Source organism: Dipodomys ordii, unplaced genomic scaffold (genome assembly GCF_000151885.1).
Source record: "Dipodomys ordii isolate 6190 unplaced genomic scaffold, Dord_2.0 Scaffold182, whole genome shotgun sequence".
Taxonomy (NCBI): domain Eukaryota; kingdom Metazoa; phylum Chordata; class Mammalia; order Rodentia; family Heteromyidae; genus Dipodomys; species Dipodomys ordii.
The window spans coordinates 1,311,613-1,334,426 of NW_012267398.1; positions in this window are offsets into that span (position 1 = coordinate 1,311,613).

Genomic DNA, 22,814 nt, shown 5'->3' on the forward strand with positions numbered 1-22,814 from the left:
CGAGCCCCCCCGCAGGCGGGCGCCCGAACGCCACCTGCCGGACTGCGCAGGCGCCCAAGCACCCAGGGTCCCGCCGAAGAGGGACTGTGGAAACCGCCAGAGACTTCAAATCCCAACAGCCCCCGCGTCCTCCGCCCCAAGGCATGGTGTGAGCAGGGGGGGGGGGTGTCTGGGCAGTATGGGCGGGACCTAGACCGAGATAGGGCGTGTCCTGGTGTTTTCTGGGCGTGGCTTCAGAGTCGAGTGGGCGTGGTCTAGGTGTGGTCCAGGCTTCTGCCTGGCGCGCTAGCTTTCCCGTGGCGTTTCCCCGGTGGTACCTGACTGAGTTGGTTGATGGACTCTGGACCCCTCCATTCTCCTCACAGCTGGATGGAATTCCTCAGGAATGTGGTCTCTGGAGCTTTAGCCTGAAAGTAAGATTGAGATCTTTTAGAAAAGGAAAAAAAAAAGATGATAAGTTGATTCAGAGACAGGTCAAGGAAAGATGAGATGGGTGATGGGGATGGTCGCTTGGACATCTGTTGAGAACTGTTATAAAAAAAATTTTTTCCCTCTTTCCCCTGAAGTGAAACTAAGGTTTATTCTTCCATGAGGGTGTGGTTGTTACATAATATTTCCTTCCTTCCCTTGGGGGTACTTTAACCTTTAATTTTAAATTTCTATTAAGATATTTTTTGTCTGATGTGACTCTAAAATTCCTTTCTATTAGAATCGCAATTAGTGTTGAAGCATCCTAAAGAGATTCTGTGTTCTTTATTACTTACTGTACATGGTGCTTAATGTTATTGGGTGGAAGCCTCAACATTTTTACATAATATAGTATCAGGCAATTCCAAGTAAGATCTACTCAACTCACTTTCCTAAATGGATAAACAGTTAGTAAGACATCTGTTTGTACTGAATCAGTTATTATAAATTACTTGAAAATTTTAAGCACCATTGTTTTATCCGTCTATTGGTTAAGGAAAGTCCAAGATTTTAAATTCTTATACTTTGTTTAATATAGACTGCTATCCTGTAGAGATGAATTTCAAGAAGACCATAACTATTTTGAATTCCAAATTAATGAACATTAATGATTTACTATGGCTGCGATTATTTAATGAATGTCAGAATCCAATTGTCATAGATCCAATCTCAGAAATAATCAAGAGTCAAGAAGGAAAACAGCAGCCAAGTTGCCTGTGTTGCTACATATGTTGAAATTCCACTTGAACTACACTCATTCATTCTTGAGACAAGTGGGACTGAACTCCTGTTATGTGTTGGGCCCTGGATGTGGCTTGGTTATTGCCTTGTACAACTGCACAGATGGTAACTAAAACAAATGGATAAGCAACCATTGAAATAACTGACAATCCCTGATAGCCCCTGGCATCCCATTGCAAAACTGCAGAATTGTATTTTACAAAAGCTTGCCTTTTTCATCAAACCCTAAGCAGGTATTTATTAACCTAAGTAATGTTAACAATTTTCTTGAAGCTTCTGAAAATGGTGTGGTTATGGATTTTACAAAAGCATATAATAGAAAATAATTGGAAACAATTGTATACATTTTTGTCTCACTAATCCCTAGTGAAAAACATCATAGGTAATCAATACATATTTTTGAATAACGAGTCTTATAATGCCAAATTCTGTGCATTTTAGAGACTGCTTTTCTAAAAATTACAGTCAAGCTATGAGCACTGTAGCGAAAACACTCTTCTGAAAGAGATCAGAGACATACTAAAAGGTACAAAGTCTTATAGCTCTTGCTATTATTCATCAATCACAATGAAATGTAGAGGATATGAATGGGACCTGCACAGATTGGCAGAATAGAATATGTTAGAAGGTATTTGTCTCATAAGTGAAAGTCATCAGGTGTCTGTCTAAACTGAAGAAATTTAAGGGGATTGTTTTAGGAAATTTGTATAGAGCCCAAATAAAAACAAAGGAAACTAACTAGTTTATGCAAAATAGAAACCTTAGATGAAGAGAATACTAAGTTATTAATTAAATGAGAAATAAAATCAATAAAGTGAGTACAAGACAAGGAATAATATTAATTCAAAGCCAGCTAGTTTAATAAGAATGCAATGCCTGGTATAATATCATATAGAAATAGTTTAAGATGTCATTTGTAAAACAAAACAAGCTTACATTATTTTGCAGTGTAAAATTATGAGAACTGTAATAAGCTGTTTTATTACAAATAGAAAAATGTCATCAATAGTTCCTAAGCTAACACTGGAGCAAATTACTAGTCTGTATCAACTCAAAAACATTATGTTATGTACAAATTATAAATAAGAAAGGTCTTGTGCTCATAACTTTACAATCTAATAAACGAGTCAAGTCTTACCACCAAATTTCATATTCAGTTGCAACTAGCAAAAACTGAACACACTATGCCTGATAATCACAAGCTACTTTAATTAATCCTTACAAAACATGTAAGGGTCAAGTACTGTTTTTGAATCTTTATTTTTTTCAATGAAGAAACCAACTTAGATCTGAATAGAACCCAAGATCAGGCTATGTAGCATATTTTAATTTGGGGAAATAATTCATTCTATGTATGTGTTTTAATTATACATTTTGGGATGTGAAAGTCCATTTCTTTTGTCAGAGTAGGTCTAATAAATCCAAGCACCTTTCCCACATTCATGGTGGGGCTAGAACTTTTGTTCTATCCTGTCTCCAAACTACATCAATTTAACACCTCACCCTAGAGAATCAAGGTGACTAAATCTCCTCAATATGGGTGTCCTACTTAATAATAGAAATATCGATCTGTGTAAAATCATCCTAAATAAATAAAACGTCAAACAAAGGACCATATATAATTATTTAGGGGGGAAACTCAGGAATCATTTTCAGTGGAAAAATAAGGCAAAGTAATGGCAAATCTATTAGTAGCAAAGCAGTCCTGGCTGGATAGAAATTGCAGCCCATTGATTGTTAAGACATGAGATCTGTCTAAAATAGTCAGAAAAGCTGCTACTAAAACTACTGAGACCATGTGTGGGTGACTCACACCTGTAATCTAGCTACTCAGTACCTATTCTGAGGATCACAGCTCGAAGCCGTCCCAAGCTCCCTGTTTAGGGTGTTCTGTCTTATTAGTGTCACAACTTTGTCTCCACCATGGCTAAGGCAGCTAGCTCTACAGCCTCCTACTGTCACTTGTTTAGTCTTCTACTTGAAAACTTTCATAGTGGCTTTTGTTTCAATGCATATTACTCATCACTAGCTGTTTTATTGGCTGTATTTTCTTTAAGTGGATCTAACAGCCAGTTTTCAACAGATTATATACCTATATTCAACAGAATTCATATTACTTCTCAGGATCCTACATATTATCTTCAATAATTCACTTACTATTTACATACATGAAATTAGTCATTTTTACTGTAATATCATTGTTAGCATATACTAGAAACCATCTTTCATCTCTCAATGTTTTTCAATATTACTGGCATCTTTAAGAGCAAAACCCTTAAGTTATACATCCTTAAACTATATAAAATGGAAGAAAAGAACTGGGCTAGCTACTTAGGATTGAGATCCCAAAGGATTTCAATTCAAAGCCAGCCCAGATATGTCCATGAAACTCTATCTCCAAAATGACCAGCAAAACACTGAGTTGGGGGTCTTATTCAAAAGGTAGAGTGCCAGTCGAGCAAGCCAAGAAAGTGACAGACCCTAAGTTAAAACCCTATACCATCCAAAAAACAGTATGAAAAATACACATGTATTTTGAAAGTTCTTAACTATGATGCTTAATATTTAGAATTATAGCCAAATGGAAAGATTAAAAACATGACCAAGGAATAGGAGCTTTTACAAGTGAAATTTATATCTAAAATCACATAAAATGAATTATGTTACAAATTAAAGTATATTACTCAGTCTGAATACTATATATATTTGGAAAGAAAAATTAAAGGATTTTTGAATATTTACATTTTAAACTATGATATTTAGAAGATGCAAATTTAAAAAGAAAAATATCTGTGATTTTTGTTATATAGAAATGCTGCTTGCTAATTTATGTCCTGTAATCTCATTTTAACACCTTTTTTCAAAACCACAAATTAGTAAATTCTGTGTTTTTTGGATGAAAAGTTTTCTCAATTTTATCAGGTGATTAAAAGATGTGCAAAACAAGTTAGACTAAGCCACTAAAATATTAACTATTATATAAGGCAGGTTAGGATTATTAAAAATGAAGAAAGTTTCCCTATATAAGTATAAAAGAAAGTTGGGTTAAAGCTGAAAATCAGTGAGTCATGTGGAACTATTTGGACAAAAGGCTTTAGAGGTACGTACAGGAAAACCTTCCCTGGAGATATTTGAGCTTGCAGAAGTACAAACTGCACCATTACTGTAAGATTCAGTGTGTCTTCTGAAAGAGCAGATAACAAATGCTTAAAAAGAATGTAGGACAAATGAGGTCTATGAAAAGTGTGCACTCGTAAAGCATTTAAATAAGGGAAAGACATGCCAAAATCTCACAAATGAATGCTGGTGAGGTTAACATTAAAAATACACAGTTGATTTGGGAATAATAAAATTTCAAAATTAACAATATGGGTGTCCTACTTAATAATAGAAATATCGATCTGTGTAAAATCATCCTAAATAAATAAAACGTCAAACAAAGGACCATATATAATTATTTAGGGGGGAAACTCAGGAATCATTTTCAGTGGAAAAATAAGGCAAAGTAATGGCAAATCTATTAGTAGCAAAGCAGTCCTGGCTGGATAGAAATTGCAGCCCATTGATTGTTAAGACATGAGATCTGTCTAAAATAGTCAGAAAAGCTGCTACTAAAACTACTGAGACCATGTGTGGGTGACTCACACCTGTAATCTAGCTACTCAGTACCTATTCTGAGGATCACAGCTCGAAGCCGTCCCAAGCAGTGAAGTCTGTGAGACTCATCTCCAAGTCACTGCTAAAAAGCAGCAAATGAAACTCTGGTAGAATGGTGTTCAAGTGGTAAAGTGTAAGCCTTTAATAAAAATGCACATGGAGGGGCTGGGAAGGTGGCTTAGTGGTAGAGTGCTTGTCTTGCATGCATGAGGCTCTGGGTTCAATTCCTCAGCACCACATAAGCAGAAAAAGCTGGAAGTGATGCGGTGGCTCAAGTGGTAGAACACTAGCCTTGAGCTGAAGAGCTGAGGGACAGTGCCCAGGCCCAGAGTTCAGGCACCATGACTTGCAAAAAAAAATGCTCAGGGATAGGTCCCACACATCAAATATCAGTACCAGCACACACAAAACAAATAAATAAAAATAAGTAAATGAAGACTGAGAGTAAAATCATATATTCTTTTATCTAGCAATAAATCTGTTTTATTCTCAGTTGAGAATTTGGCTTTTATGATTTCAGCTTTGGAATCGGAAGGAGATAATGACTGTACTTATATTAAATGAATTGCAGGTAGTACCCCAGTGTCTGCCACATACTGTGCTAAGCAAACATTAGTGGAGTGCATTGCTTAAGTTCCTATTTCCCTCGAACATTGACTTTTATTTTCGCAACCTGAAATATATTGATGAATTACTCTCATACAGGTTGCAGTTTTCTCTTCAATAGCAAATGAGTAGGACAACTACTTTCCATACCATTCTAAATTCTATTTTTTCTGTAACATGATTTTTGAGTGAATATGCGTTTTCCAAAGGAACATGATTTTCCTAGTAAACCCAAAATCAATAAAAATCCAGTACTTTCTAAATAAAATAAATTATACAAAGATGCAGTATAGATAGTAAAGATACAGTTATTCTCTCCCAATCTCCTTCCCTCCTCTCTCCCTCCCTCCCCCCCCCTCTTTCTCTCTTTCAGCTCCATGACCACAACTTGATGTGGTACCTGACACGTTCCTCTTTGGCTACAACTACCAACTGAGCCACACTTCCAACCCCACAAGTATTCTCTTGTCTTCAAATCATAAACTTAAAGTCAGTTTCTTAAACATTGTTTTTTATTAATATCTTAAAGTAGCTTTACAAGAGGGTTTCAATGTAATGTTTCTATTTATATGTATAATGCATCTTGATCAACAGTCACTCCTCCCATTGTGCTCCCCATCTTCGATCACATCCTCTCCTCTCTCTTCAAGTTCAAAGAGCTCTTTTAAGCTTATCTTAAATTTTATTCACAGAATTTGAGTAGTCGATAGTATAATTATATAGGTGGGTATATTATATATATATACCTAATATATACCTATATATATATATACCTACATATTAGTTTTATATGCCTAAAATAATATTATAAAACAATATATATTCTAATAATATATACTATATATAATATATACCTATATAGAGCATATACTATATAGGTATATGTGCACCTATATAATATAAAGGTCTGTGTATATATCATAGCTCTAATTATTTTATCTAGATAGATGTGTAAATATGGATGGATATATACATAAAGAAAGATATCACAAGTTGTGATGTTAAAAAAAACAAGTTTTATATATCGTTTTCTGTTTTTTTGTGTGTCAGTCATGGGTTCTGAACTCTGGTCCGGAGAGCTGTCCCTCAGCTCTTCAGCTCAAGGCTAGTGCTCTACTACTTGAACCATAGCTCCACTTCCAGCTTTTTCTGTTTATGTGATGCCGAGGAATCAAACCCAGGGCCTCATGCATGCAAGGCAAGCACTCTACCACTGGGCCACCTTCCCAGACCCATTGTTTTCTGTTTTATTTTCAGGTGTTAGCTGTTTATTTTGTTATATCCCTCAGCCATAAGGACAGGTTTCCACCCAAATTTGGTATGCTAACAAAAAAGTAACAATGATATATTATTATTATTATTATTATTATTATTGCCTCACTCTTTACTAAAGATTCTAGCAGCCTCAGCTCCTGTAAACCTCACAGATTGCTGAAGTACAAATTCCTTTGCTTAGCATACATGAACCCCTGGATTTGCTCCCCTTAACCACAAGATAAGAAAAAGAAAATTATCACAAAAGTGAATTCCAAAGTGATTCTAGAAATAGAGTGGCAAAGTCAAGGCTCCAATCTAATTTTGTTACCCCTTTACCTCAGTGGTCTATTGTTTAAGTAAAACCCCCCACTCCCACCCCTACTACCAAACACACTGAGATGAGATGGCTTGGTCTGTGTCAGATATCTAATTTAGACCCTATCCTCTCTCCTATTATATATTTCCCTTTTTAAGATTTTTTTCTTGAAGGGAGATCCCACTATTTTACCCAGGCCGACTTCAACCTTGGAACTGTCTTGCCTGAGTGCAGAGATAACGGGTCTACCCTATCTGTCTTACAGCCCAGCTTTCCCATGATACATGCTCAGGATTATGCAAAACACAGCTGCTTATCATGGCAAACTATGAAGAACAACTGTGCTCTAAACAATTTCCCTTTGTATTCGAATTAGCCAGCATTGGTTTATAAAGTTTTGCCAGATAACATCATATGAAGCATTATTCTTTTGAACCATCTGGTAGTGCCTTTTTAGCACTCGGAGGAATGCGCATCACAACTAGCAATATTTTTTTCTGCATGTGCATTATATAAAGTAGCAGATACTCCGTGTCCTATTGTTAGCATGGAGATAGAAACATCCCATTTCTTCCTGCAGTGTTCTAGGAAGGCTTAGTTTAGAGTCAGTATACCTTGGATTTAATCTATATTCTGACATTTATTGAGGTACAATCCTGAAAAACTCGCTTCTTTGTAAAACAAGAGGTTTGGACAAGATGACCTTGGAAATTCCTCTCTGCTCAGAAATTCTAATCATGCTCCAAGCTATATTACTAATTTTCAACTTGTTTCAAATTCCTGATGTTTCTTGATCTTTCCCTATAACCTCTATATTTTCTAGTATGTTCCTATTTAAATAAAAATAGATATATTAGAAAAAAAGTGCTGTGTATGGAACTGAAGCACATTGAATTCATTTTCAATATTTACATGTATAGGTATATCACTTACAAAAATCAGTCTTCCATAGTTATTCTTATTAGTACAATATGAAATTGTTAGGTTACAACATCTTAGAATGCTGACTAGCTCCTAGATGATAGCCTTCAAAACACTGAGCATGCAATAAAGGAATTGTCACCCCCTACACCTACATAGAACTCATGATCATGGGGAGTACAGAGGAGTTAACTCAGCATAACTTATAATTTTATGGGGTTAACAGTGGGGATCTGGGAAATGTGGAAGTGGGTACTAGGCTGAGGTATGGAGGAGAGTTAGAAATGGTTTTGTGGTAGAATATTTTCTTTGTATTGTGGCACCAATCACTTCCTTTCTTCTTTCCTTTTTCTATAAGTACATAGTATTTATACAACGGGATTGCATTGTGAGATTTCCATACATTGGCATACCACACTTTGATCAAATTCTTCCTGTGGACAAGAGGATAATGCTGAATTATGATAAGCCAGGTATAATGGCTCATGCTGGACCTAAGTATACATTAAGTAATACGAATGGGTAATTTTAAACTACTCCTTCTTTGAAACAAAAAATAGTATTTCCTAATCGATATTCTTTAAAATGTTTTCAAAATAAGCTGAGCTATGCTGGGAGATTAATGACATCTGAATCCTATTTTTTTTTAACCCATTACTCAACTCACTGCTGTAACATGGTCTATGATTTACTGTGAATAAGTCTCTGGGTGCTTGCATAGTTAGGAGGAATTCTAGTATTCTTTTTTATTCTGATTCTTATCTATCCTTTCCCATTAGACTGCTTCAACTGGAAAATCAGTAACATTTGTTCATGAAGAAAATGTCATTTTAAGAGTTAAAAAGGAATGTCTAATAGTGTCTGGAGATACACTTGCCCTGCATGGTTTTACATTTTGGTTATTTTTTTTAACCTTATTGAGGAGGACTGCTTTTCACACTGTCTGATGCCTCCTCCAGATAAACAAAATATTAAATCCCAGTTGGAGTTGTGTGCCTTCCTGGTAAGCAAATCAGAAGCATACTGTCTTCATCTTTTTCTTGCTTTTGCTTTCAAATTCATCATCAAACAAATCCCTTCCTTTTTGTTTGTTTGTTTCTGGGTTTGATAGGACCTATTAATGAAGCAGATGCAGCAACAGGGTAAAAACATAGTTGGATGAGCTAAAACTTCAATTACAGATTGTTCCTACTCTAACACTTTCAACAATTGCTATGTGTCTGTGTGTTTGGAGTGAAGCCTCTAGGATTCAGGATGATCTTTACAGGTCTTGAGGGACATGCTGCTCCAACCTCAGCTCTGTACCCTGTCATCCAGCTTGACTTCATCTCTGCAGATGAGAGGAATCCAAACAGGAACAATTTTAATTGAAATATATGTACAAGTGTCTTAGAATGACAGGATAAGAATATTCTGGAAGCTACTTTCTACAATCTAATCTGCAATACTTATATTTGGATTATTGTTCCACATAAATTTCTTTCTTTTTAAAACCATTAATTTGTACTTGAATGTGTATGCATAACGACACTCTTGCTTTCAGGTACTGGGCCTTGAACTTAGGACCTGGGCAATGTCCCTGAGGTTTTTCTCTGGAGGATAGGGTGCCAAAATTGCACGTTCAGATCAAAACAAAACTAAACCTTCTTGAACTCCAACACAACTTTAAGATTGAGACAGATACATTCTACTCAACTAATTATGCATCCTTCTCTATGAGTTATGCAGAATTTAAAAGGTCCTATACTACATACTGAATTACTACATACTGAATAGTTATTTCAGCAGTGTGATTAAAAATTAAAATAGTAGCATCAGATAACTTCCACTCAGTGTTAGTTTTGCTCCTCTGTGGCTGGCTTGCCTTGAAAAGTTATCACAACTCTCCAAGTCCCAGGGTTTGTATTTATCAGATGAAGATTAAAAAAGATTTGTTGTAAAAATTAAATGGTAGTATACTCTTCAAGTACAGACTGAGTCTTATACATGAAAATGTCCTGTATATTATTAGTAATTCATAAAACAATGCCTTTTTGTTCTCAAGACTTTCCACTGATTGGCTGTGGTAGTTTGCATCAGAACCATCAGTAATGTGTGACTATGCCTCAGGGTGAGAATATTTGTGTTATAGGAGAAAGTGGATAGTATCATTCCTATTTTTACTCTTCCTGAATCTATATCCAACTTTTATTCTGAGAAATATATCCAATTGGGTTTCTTGTTTATTATGCCTCTGAGCAATACTTATTTTAGAAATTTTGATTTGTGATATGATTTCTAAATTTGAATGGGACAATAGAAAAAATAGGCACAAAAGTACAGTACTTCTAAAATCATTGCCAGAAGCATATTCTAACTGAACAGAAAATTGATATATTAAAAATTCATACCTCAAGACATTAAGGTTTTGTATTGCTTAAGTAGCTAATTAATTTAACAAATCAATCTAAAAATATAAAGATTGTTCAGTATGAGTTATGATTAAATATTCATTTATTTTTCATATAAAGTTTGATACACTATCATTCTCATTTGTTTGGGGCTGCACATTAAGACAAAATCAAGTCAAAGAAAATGTGTGTATTTTAGGATATTGCTTTGTACATTGTAAGCCGGTAATGATATATTAAACTGAACTGAAATACATAAAATGAGATTCCACATAAGTAGAGTAGGTGGAACAAAGCAAAAAAAAAACAAAAAACAAAAAGTACAGATACAGTGCTCAAAGTGAGAATGAAAGGTAGTGGGAAGAAGTTTGAAAACTGGGCCCTTTATGAATCCTCATCTTGGAGGGCGCTCAGCATTTTTCATTAAATTTCTAATTTACACAGAATTCCAGCTACATTCAGTATATCTATTTTAGCCTTTAGACAAATAGCCAGGCGCCTCCAGTCCCATGGTTGAACCTCTCCCAGTCTCCGTATGGCTCCATCTATAAAATGGTGATGTAGCCATGGTACTGGAAGCCCCTGAATAGCTGGGAGTATTCATCCACAAGGTATGTACCAGGGCCCATTTTTAGCCTTGTAAATAAAAATTTCAGGGTCTGGTCCGGAATAGTTTTAAGGACCTTCCACCCACGCAGTTCTTATGCTGCTGATCTATGAGAACCAGAGTTCCCATTGTAACAGACTTAGGGAATGTGAGCTTCCCATTGATTTCAACCACTGTGATGCAGCCAAAACGGTCCTTGGAAAAGGTTTTTAGAAACAAGATGTCTAAGAATTAAAAATAATTTTAGTTAGGCACTGGTGGCTCATGCTTATAATCCTAGCTACTCAGGCTGAGATTTGATGATGTCAATTAGAAGCCAGCCTGGGCAAAAAAGTCTATGAGGCTCTTATCTCCAAATAATTAGTACAGAAGTTCAAGCACAGCACCCAGACTCTGAGTTTAAGCCTCAGGATGGTTAATAATAATAATAATTAATAATAATAACTTTTTTTAAAAGTACCAATCCTTTAAAAAGATACACTGAAATTGAGTGAAGGATTGGGACTATTAACTTATTCCAAGAAAATGTAGAATATAACAAAAGAAAAGAGTATCAATTTTTTGCTGTGGCTCAAGTAGCAGAGTGTTGGTCTAGAGCAAAAAAGCCACATATATGTATATGTGTGTGTGTGTGTGTGTATATATATATAATGTATATATATAATGTATATATACACATATATACATGTTTAATATATGTGAAGTACTTTAACCCTATTTATATAGAAGTAAAAACAAAAAGTATGAATAAGTTATTAGTACCTCCAGAATCAAGTATAAAGAAACCAGAATAGCATTTTCTTATATTATTCCTTAGAATTAAGAAATGTCACTACCATATATCAATAACTTTATTACTAGGCATGTGTTATCAATTTTCAGAATGATACAGCACATAAACTTTGCAACCAGACATTATTATAAGCACTTTACACATTTTAGTAAATTTAATAATCCTGCAGACTTGCTGCTTTTCTGGTATTGTATAAGTTTCCATCCCCAGCACACATTCAGACTGGCTTATCAAAAGAATTAATAGGAAATGTGGTTTCTTCATACATTCCCCCTTAGAACTGGAATGTGAGGGAAAAGAGAGCAATTCTGTTTGAATTGATTCTATTTGGTTATTTGTGTGCCTTTTAGAGGAAAATTGAAAAGGCTCACACAAAATCTATCCATTTTATGTAGAAAAGGAAGCCAGGGATACAAGGGGAAGATAATTCAGAAAGGATTCGTCTCAGAATGTAATTTCTATCAGAATTCTTTTTAAAAAATACTGCGACAATTTAATGTTCCTGAATGTTCAATAATAAATGATTGAATAATGGCTCTATCCAAATGTTTCTGAACATTTTTTTTCTTTTTGGAATAGAATATGTTATTTCCACTGGGCTCAGCTCCAAGAAAGATAAAGAGGAGTCACATTTGCTTCATAGAGCAAAGGCCTTGAACACAGTTACCAAAATTGCTGCACACCTATGTAGAGAGTCTGTTTTTGAGCAGAGCATGGAAAGAGAAACTTGGATGTGGAAAGAATACATAAACATTTTAAATTAAGCCAAATGATTTTTCTGTTGGAATGTGTTTTCATGTCTCCTCATAACTGAAGTTTATTTGGTTTTTCAGAACATCAGGGTGTCCTTCTATTTGCTAAAGATAGGCTTAGGTTTAAACCTCTCATAATGTTCAAATAGATGGAGTTCATTGGAGTTTATAGAAATTAGCCTCCCCTATTTTTTATTTCTACTTCCTCATAAATTTATTATTTTGATCCTCACTTTATAATCCCATTGTATCCTTGATTCTACAGCTAGTTTTGAGGCTAACATGCAGCACTATGTTAAACATAGTAAATAGGGGGGAAAGACCACAGTTGAACTCTCAATACCTGAAACTTTGCACAACATATTTTACCTAGAGCCAGTACCAAGTTCCAATCAAGTTCAATGCAGATGATATCAAGTTCTAGTCTCGATTTCCTTTGTTCTTAGCACAAATCTGATGTGTAACTACATTGTCTGGCTTCCTATTACATATCCATGCATTAAAATTTATTCTAATAGCCTGGTGGCTCACACCTGTAATCCTAGCTACTCAGGAACTGAGATTTGAGGATCAGAGTTCAAAGCCAGCCGGGGCAGGAAAGTCTGTGAGACTCTTATCTCCAATTCACCACCAGAAAACTTGAAGTAGTGCAGTGGCTTAAGTGGTAGAGTGCTAGCCTTGAGCTGAAGAGCTCAGGGACAGTGCCAGGCCCAGAGTTCACACCCCACCCACGACCGATAAAAAAAAAATCCAAATATCACCCTTATTTTAGCAGGGGAAAGGATGTTTCTTAAATGCAGTCAGTGATCCTAATTTTAAACCTTTGAACTATAGTCAATTGGCAGATTACAACTTTATGCTTAGTTGTGGTTGAGAGTTATATGTATGTGTGTAGGTGTATTTGTGTGTGTGCATGATACTACTTGGACTTGAACTCAGGCCTCATACTTTGTTCAGCTTTCTTGAACGAGCTGTGCTTCCAGTTTATAGTTTCCATGATTAATGAGAGATGAAATCTCCAATTTCTTTTCTGTCTAAGCTGACTTTAAACTGCAGTCCTCCAAGGCTCAGCCTATTAGGATTATGTTTGTGAGCCACTAGCATCTAGCTTGTTGGGGGTTTTATATGTAATTAATATGATGCCTAAACATTTAAGCTATTTTTATCTCCAAATTTTAAACATTAACTACCCCATTGATGCTTAAGTTAATTATTTTTGTCACTAAAATGTATCTTTAAATTGATAAGTGTCTGCGATGGTTAATCTTGGTTGTCAGCTTGATTGGATTGAGCTGTACCTGGGAGATTAGTAAAGCCCATCTCTAAGGGATTCTTTGAGAGCATTTCCAGAGAGCACTGACAAGAACGAACTCACTGCCTATAAGCTGTCCCGTAAGCAAAGGACACAGATGGACTTAAAATGGACAAGCTTCCCAGGCATTCTTCCTTTCTCTGCTTCCTGGATGTCATGAGGTGAAGAGTTCTGCCCTCTTGGCTGTTATGTAATAATGCCTTACTCTGGGCTCACAGTGACAGATGGAGACCTATGAAACCATGAACCAAAATAAGCTCTTACTGATCTGAGTTGTTTCTCTCAGGTAATTGTCACAGAAACAAAAAAAGTAGCCAATAAAGTTAGTTACAATAGCACAGGCTTTTCACCAAATTTCAGAAAATGAAAGGGAGAGATAGGTTGTCTGACTTTGGAAGGTTATCCGTAACACAGAAATTCCTTAGAATTGTTATTTTCCATTGTCAGGTTATTTTAAATAAACAAATATATTCTTATCACATTCTCTATTTTATTTTTCTAAGCAATTCAAAGTGTCTGTGAGAACCAGGGAAGAATCCTGTTACTGAGGCTGGCTATACTCACCTTATTGGGTCTCCGGACAAAGACACAGGTAACGGTTGGGCTCATATTTTCCTTGGAGTTTCCTTGCCCTCTGTATTTGTAGCCCATAGCACTTCTGTTCCACAGAAGTTATATAACTTATCAAATTCTTCATTAGTTAATCCATGTTCATCTGACACCACAATTGCAATTGAACAAATATAAACTGACAACATAGGATGCCCACAACTTTGACTTCAGCATTGATTCATCACCAGAACAAGGTTTCAGGGAACCAGTTCCTCCCTTCTTTCCATTCTCTTCTACCCAATGTGAGCATCAGAGCTTCTGTTTAGGAGACAGATTTCAGAAACACCTATATAGATTCTTTTCCAAGGCCACCTGCAGGGAAAAATCGACCTCCTACAGTACAGTAAGAAAGGACTTCCCCAGATGCCTTCAGAATTTATAACCTTTAAATGAATCTTTCATTTTTACATTGATTTTATTCAATACATAGTATTTTTTGTTTTGGTGCTGGTCCTGGGCTTGAACTCAGGGCCTGTGTGCTGTCCCTGAGCTTTGGCATTCAAAGCTAGATTCTCTACCACTTGAGTCACAGCTCCACTTCCAGTCCTTTTGGTCATTAATTGGAGATAAGACTCTTCAGGACTTTCCTGCTGGGCTGGTTTCAATCTGTGATCCTGAATGTTCAGAAGCCTGAGTTGCAAGGAGTACATGAGCCACCCGTACCTGGACCATACATACTATTCTTAATCTCTATTTTGCACATGAAGACAGTGATGGGTAGAGAGTATTTCTTATTTAATGTCATCCAATTTGGCTTGAGACCAGAGGTTTCCTCTGTAAAGCATGGCAAGTGGAGATGGTGACTTTCATCAGATTAAAAGTACTTCTTGTTGAGAGGGATGGGGGAGAATGCTGAAAGAGGTGAGATTTACCACAATGCATTGCGTTCATAAACTGCTTTGTTAAATGGCAACTCCTTTTTGCAATTACTTAAAAAACAATAAAACAAAAAGTATTAAAAAGTATAAAAATAGTAATATAAGTACCATTACTTAGCTGTATCCCATATGAAATAAGGATTGTACGAATCCTCCTTGGGGAACCTGAGCATTATTTCTGAAAATCATTTTTATGAAGAGGCATATTCTATGTTCAGAAAGTGTCTAGGCTGGATTCAGTGGCTTGTTTCCTGTAATTCCAGCTACTGGAAGAATAACATTTCAAGGCTAACTTGGCAAAAAGTAACACTATCTCAGTCAATAAAAAGCTGAATGTGGTTGTTAGGGCTTGTCATTCCAGCTATGTGGGAAGTGTTAAGAGGACAGAGGTATACACCAATTCATGTATAAACATGAGACCCTATTTAAAAAATAAGGGAAAAAAAGGAGAAGGGCCTGGCTCAAGTGGTAGAGTACCTGCCTAAGAAGCAGAAGTCCTTACATTCAACACTATTACCATACACATGCACACACAGTCTAAAAAAAATCAGTCTCTGAATAGAACTGAGTGAAAACACTAAAAAAAAATAGTTTACCAAAGGCAAGTAAAATACTTTTAGACTTTTTAAGCTATCTGGTCCAATGCTGGTCACATTTAGATGAATCATAGGTTGCAAATTATTTGGGGACCAAAATTTGCTGGGGAAAATGGATTCATGTTTAGGATGTACTTCAATAGAAATAAGAGACATGAAGAATGTAAGAAATAAGAGACTTGAAGAAAATAAATAGGATCTACACTGGATAGCTGAATAAAAACCAATTAGGAACTAAATTAATGACAAGACCACAATAAGAACTTAAGGGCAAAGAAAACCAGCAGTCAGGCATTCTAAAAGACAAGGCAATTAATTGATCACTTTGAGAAGAAAACTCTGCAGAAGTTTTTTTTTTTCTTTTGCAGTGAAATTCAATAGGATATATAGCATGAAGAAAACAATTGTAGGAACCAATAGCTTCATGGAGAATGGAATAAATTTTAGGAACTTCCCAAAGTGACAGTAGGATGAAAATGACCCAAGGTTAATCTTGATTTACTTGTAGAAGGCAGAAACAATGGGAGGAAGAGACGAGAAGAAGAACCAAACGGAATAATTTTCCCATTTCATCTTCTCATTTGTGGACCATCAGAAACAGAATTTTTGTGATATCTGAGTAAGGAACAGGTCAAATGTGTAAGGCTGAAATGAATATAAGCCCATGTTATTACAGTAAGGAAAGCAGATCAAATGATAGGTAGTTACAACTTCAGTTTAAAAAATTCAGCTGTAAGCCATGTGCTGGTAGCTCATACCTGTAATTATAGCTACTCAGGAGGCAAAGATCTGAGGATGATGGTTCAAAGTTAGCCCAAACAGGAAAATCTGTGAGACTCATCTCCAGTTAACCACCAGAAAACTGAAAAAAAGTGTGACTCAAGTTATAGAGCACTAGCTTTAAGCAAAAGAGTTCAGGGACAGCACCCAACCTCCAAGTTCAAGACATACAACCAACCAAAGGAAAAGATATTTTAGTTTAAAAACTTCAACTTAAAAGATTAATTGAAAAAAGAAGAATTCAGATTAGAGAATGTCAGATTAAGAGAATATTCGGGATGAAAAAAACTGTCAAACTTCATTTTTAAGAGATTTTTAAAAAAAGCATACCTAGTATAGAGTAAGCCTTGGTGATAGGTACTGAGAAGGGAAATATGGTCAAAAAAATTAAGTTGCTAAAATTGTGTAACTAAAGCCAGAAACTGGTGACGCAGGCCTATCAACCTACTCTTGGAAGGCTGAGATCTGAGAATCACAGTTCAAAGCCATCTCAGGCAGGAAAGCAAGTGAGAACTTTATCTCCAATTAACCATCAAAAGGCCAGCTGTGGCTCAAGTGGTAGTACACTACCCTGGAGTGAAAAAGCTAAGGGCTAGTGCCCAGATCGTGAGCTCAAGCCCCAGTACCAGCCAAAAAAAAAAGGTGTAACTAAGTCAGAATATTTTAAATCAAAATAGTTTGTAGGGTAACTATTAAATTTATAAATTTATAAGATATTTTATCGCAAGAGAATAGAATATTAAAAATATTCTATTCACCATTAAAAACTTCCTTCATGTGAAATAGAATTTCCCTTTGATACTCATGTGCTCATGCATACAGTGCTTTATATTTGTATAAATCAGTTTGTGCCAGTTAATAAAGTTTACCATAACAGGCACTTTCTTCATTTGTGTATTCTAGGTGGTGTTAAACCTCATCATTTTAAATAAAATTTCTGAAGGTCAGATATGTTATCACTTCACATTGAAAGCAAAGTTCCTGAGAATTTAAAAAATATTGTTTTTACAGAGGACTGGAAAGTAAGTTCTGTGACATTTGATGAATTTAGCCTTTTATGGGCAACTTCATTAGACTGATAGGAGAGATCCTTTGACAACCCCCCCCTTGGGGTTTACAGATTTGATATGCTATTTGTCACATATGCCAATATCATACACACTCTCTGCATCAGCTCAGAATGTAATATCTCTGTAGTACCGCTTCAGTGATTTTTTTTTCACCTAAAGATTTTATGAACTTTTCCAAGTAAAACTGATTTTATCAATACATTTTCCATATTAATGGAAGAACTAAGGGGAAGGGGACCATAAAATGATTTAGAATATCATATTGCAGTAGACAAAAATTTCAAGAAATGGCAATACTATTAACATTATTATAATTAATCGTTGTTTATAGTTTGTGGAAATAATTATCAGTTTTGACAATAGTAGATTTTCACCTACTCTATCATATTTCATTAACTTCCTCAGAAAACTGAACTATGGAAGTCATTTTCCCAAGGCCATTTTTGCATGTTTAAATTAGTCAACTGCTACTGTTTGCAAAGATACCTTCTCATGAAATATAATTAAAAACATAGCTCCGCCAAGTACCAATGGATCATACCTATAATCCTAACTACTCAGGAGGCTGAGATCTGAGGATCATGGTTCAAAGCCAGCCTGGGCAGGAAAACTCCATGAGATTCTTATCTCCAATTAACTACCACAAAACAGGAAGTGGCGCTGCGGCTCAAGCGATAGAGCACTCGCCTTGAGTTGAAGAGCTGAGGGACAGAGCCCAGACCCAGAGTTCAAGCCCCACGACCAACAAAAAATAACAACAACGAAAAGCATAGCTCAGTGGATATGAGGCATGTACAGGTGCACATTTGTATGCACATCTGTAGCTATTACATATCAGTAGCCTCTTCTGCAAAGATAATTTATGCATTTAATAAGAGTGGTTTACTCTGGTAGCAAGACAAGTGAGAGGCCATTTTAGTGAAACTTTTTAAATACATTGCTCCTGAGAAATTCTGTTTACAGTGGCATTTCCTAAATTAGCAGAAGGTCACAATTCTCATAGTGCCTATAGATTCCAGGGTTATTGGTCTTGCCATTCTGGAGGGATAAATGGGTGCCTTAAGCAGAACTTAGCACTAAAAAATCAACAGAGATTATATTAAAACTTTAGCATATACAAATTAACTGTGTTTATGAAAATGTTAATCATTCATGTTTGCCTTTCATCTTCAATGTGAAAATACTTCTAGTTATTATTATTATTACTGATGCAATTGCATATAATCAAATAAGCAGCACTGAGATGTCTATGATCATAATAGCATTGTAAATAACACAAGAAAAACTAAAAATGTTACAATACAGAATTTTTAAATGAATTGTGAGAGCCTTAAAACCATAGTAGTATTAATTAAAGATTATTCAAACACCTTTTTGTTATATTGAAATTATATAATATTCTTTAATTAACGGACCAAAAGGACTGCTAACTGAAGATACAATGTGACTTAAGCCATTTTGAAATTTATTGGAATAGATGTAACATTAGAAATACATAGCAATATTGATAGCAAATTATTTTCAATGATAGAAACTGTGATTAGTCATCATTTTCTTTTTCTGTTCCTATCCAACTCTCAAAATTGAAACTAATGGGCATGTATTTTATGTATAATCATAAACACACACTATTTTTAAGAATGATTTCTGTGCTTGAAGTTAACTTATAAAAAATAAAAATCTATTCAGGCTTGGATGGCTCACACCTCTAATCCTAGCTATTCAGGAGGCTGAGCTCTAAGGATCACAGTTCAAAACCAGCCCTGGAAGAAAACTCCATGAGACTTTTATCTCCAATTAGCCAGTAGAAAACCAAAAATGGAGCTGTGTCTAAAAGTGGAATAGTGCTAGCTTTGAGCAAAACAGCACAGGGACAGCACCCAGGTCTTGACTTGAGTTTAAGCCCCACGACCCACAAAAAAATAAAAATAAAAATCTGATTTTATGCTAGTATTCATATGCAGTACCAGTCAATTCTACACACACACACACACACACACACATTATATATATATATATATATATATATATATATATATATATAATGTCAGTTCCTCTAGTGTGGAAATTAAGAGAAAATTTCAAAGAAAAACATAATTTTATTTTCTGTAAAACTGCTTCCTACTTTGTTGCTTCTTGGGCACTTTAAGAAAGCATGAGTACACATCAAGTCTATGAAACATGACATAAATTATGTGCAAAAAGAAAATAAAATGTGTTGAGTATCTGGAGAATACAGAAAGAATCCACGTGCTTATTCCTCTGAGTTACTTGCATGGTTTACTTTGAAATAGGAATCTTGTGTCAAGGCATTCAAGCAGGATTTTCTTCTTTAAAATGTACACAAAATGCAAGAGATTTTGAAGTCTTTGGAAAAACAAGCAAAAGACTAGAAAATACAGGATCCTGATGATGGACAAGAGATTGCATAAAGCCTTATTTTCCTCCCCACGGAGTGGTATTTTTATTAATGTGGTTCTATTGTGAATATCAACATCAACCTTATATTGGCTTCTTAATAGCGACACAATCAATCAGCACAAAATTGATAAACTAAGAGTAGCAAAGTGTATGCTTTCAGAATCCTACAGGCTGGAAATTTGAATCTAGTTGTCAGGAAAGCCATCTTCCTTCTGAAAGCTCTAAGGAGGTATCCTACCTTTTCTCTTCCTGGTTTCTGGTGTTTACTAGCAGTCTTTGGAGTTCCTTGGCTTACACCTTCATCCCTCAGTAATTTTTGCCTCCTTTTTCACACAGCCCTCTCCCCTTCGTGTAACTACCCAAAATGTCTTCTTATGAGGACATATGATTATAAGTGACCCATCCCCATTCTACTAGTGACTTCAAACCATCTTTTGTGGGGGACACAAATCAAACCTCAAGACTCTACTTCTATTTCCTCTTGTACTTCATCAACAATAGTGAAAGAAAAAAAAACAATTTCATCCTTGAAGCTTGATGTTTATAGCATAAACATCAACTCCTGTTCAGTTTCCTTATTATAGCAATGCTTTTGTTATGCCCTTAAATTGACTGGACACAGTTGTTGTTCCTGGAGCTCTTTGTTTTAGGGCCTCTACATTTTCTCTGAGTGATCTTCTCCATTCCTGGGTTTAGATACAGTATACATTACCTAATATTTTGGAATTCCTTGGTGCTTAGTACCAGGCCATCTTACTAATTACTTACTCAGTATCTGTTGACTATTTCCTCAGCCACAGGTTATTTTATGAATTTCAAGCTTCCAAATATTATCTACAAGCAGAAAATACTTTTACTTGCCTATCAGCAAACTGTTTTCTGAACTTTAATTTCTTTATCCACATGCCTACCAACCAATTCTCTCCATTTGATGTGTCACACAAGTCCGAAAATGACAATGTCCAAAATTCATAATATAGTACTTATCTTTCTTACCCTGAGAGGAACACCATCCATTATTGTTTTAAATCTCAGCAGTGGTTCTAACCTCCACCAATTTGCTGGAACTAGGAAATGATATTGGTTAATCTAGATAATAACTTTCATCAATCCCATTTCACTTTTGTGTTTTAGTAGAGATGAAACCTCAAAGGAGACAGAACAGGCTTCTACCTTTCATATCTCAAGTTCTTCTTTTTAATAATCTCAGTAAAATATGAAATTCACAAAGGTGCAATGCCTATATGCATCTGATCATATAAAATAATATTTATCCAAATGAACTCCAGGAAATGGAAATGAGGCTTTTCTTTGTTGCTTTGTTTTCTTTTCATTTTGCCTGGTTTGTTGCTTTATTTGTCTTTGGTAGGGTAAGGGGAGCACAGAAATAGAGGGATAAAGGATAAACAATTACAACAGTAGTATTCACTAGATACTATGTTAAAAATGAGCTATAAAACTTATGGGATCAGATGGGAGGGAAAAACTAGGAGAGAACAGGGGAAAGGGGTGGCATTGTCCAAAGAGAAATGTACTCTTTACCAACTTATGTAACAGTACATCACCTTTATAATAGCAATGAAAAACAAAAGAAAAATTTGAAATTGAAGAATACAGAAAAGAAGGGATAAAAGGTCTTAGGAAGAGATTTATCTATTGTTTTAAATGATGAGACATTCCTTACAATGAAAAGTAGAAAGTTTCCAGTATATGCAAAAGCATTGAAGTCAATGATGACTTTTAGAAAGTGAGCTTGTAATAAAGATGTGACTGAAGGAGTTGATGCATAATTAAATTCTGTGGAACTGAATAAGGGTGGCACATGAGGCCCAGAGTTGTGGCTCAAGTCTATCAAGTCTTTGTCCTAGCTACTTGAGAGGTAGAGATCAGGATATGGAGGCTCAGGACTAATTCATCTCAAAAATGACTTGACACAATGTTTGCCTCTGTTATCACAGATTGAGAGAGAAGCCCAATGGTGAGAGACAGCACACATGCCTTGTCTTTCCACGAACATAGGAAATACAAGTAGGAAACTGCAGTCCATTGTGAACTAAGCATATAGTTAGACCCTAGCTCAAAACTCATGAAGGTAAAATGGGGCTAAAGGTATATAGGGGTAGAGCACCTACATTACAAGCAAGAGTCCCTGAGTTTAATACACACTACTACCAAAATATAAAAGAAGAAGAAGGAGAAGGAGGTGGAGGCGGAGGCGGAGCAGCAGCAGCAGCAGAAAAAGAAAGAAAAAGAAAGAAAGGAAGGAAGGAAGGAAGGAAGAAAGGAAGGAAGGAAGGAAGGAAGGAAGAAAGGAAGAAAGAAAGGAAGGAAGAAAGGAAGGAAGGAAGAAAGGAAGAAGGAAGAAAGGAAGAAAGAAGGAAGGAAGGAAGGAAAGAAAGAAAGGAAGGAAGAAGGAAGAAAGGAAGGAAGGAAAGAAAGAAAAGAAAAGAAAGGGGCTGGGAAGGTGGCTCAGTGGTAGAGCGCTTGCCTTGCATGCCTGAGGCCCTGGGTTCGATTCCTCAGCACCATATAAGCAAAAAGAAAAAAAACCAGAAGTGGCGCTGTGGCTCAAGTGGTAGAGCGCTAGCCTTGAGCTGAAGAGCTGAGGGACAGCGCCCAGGCCCAGAGTTCAGGCCC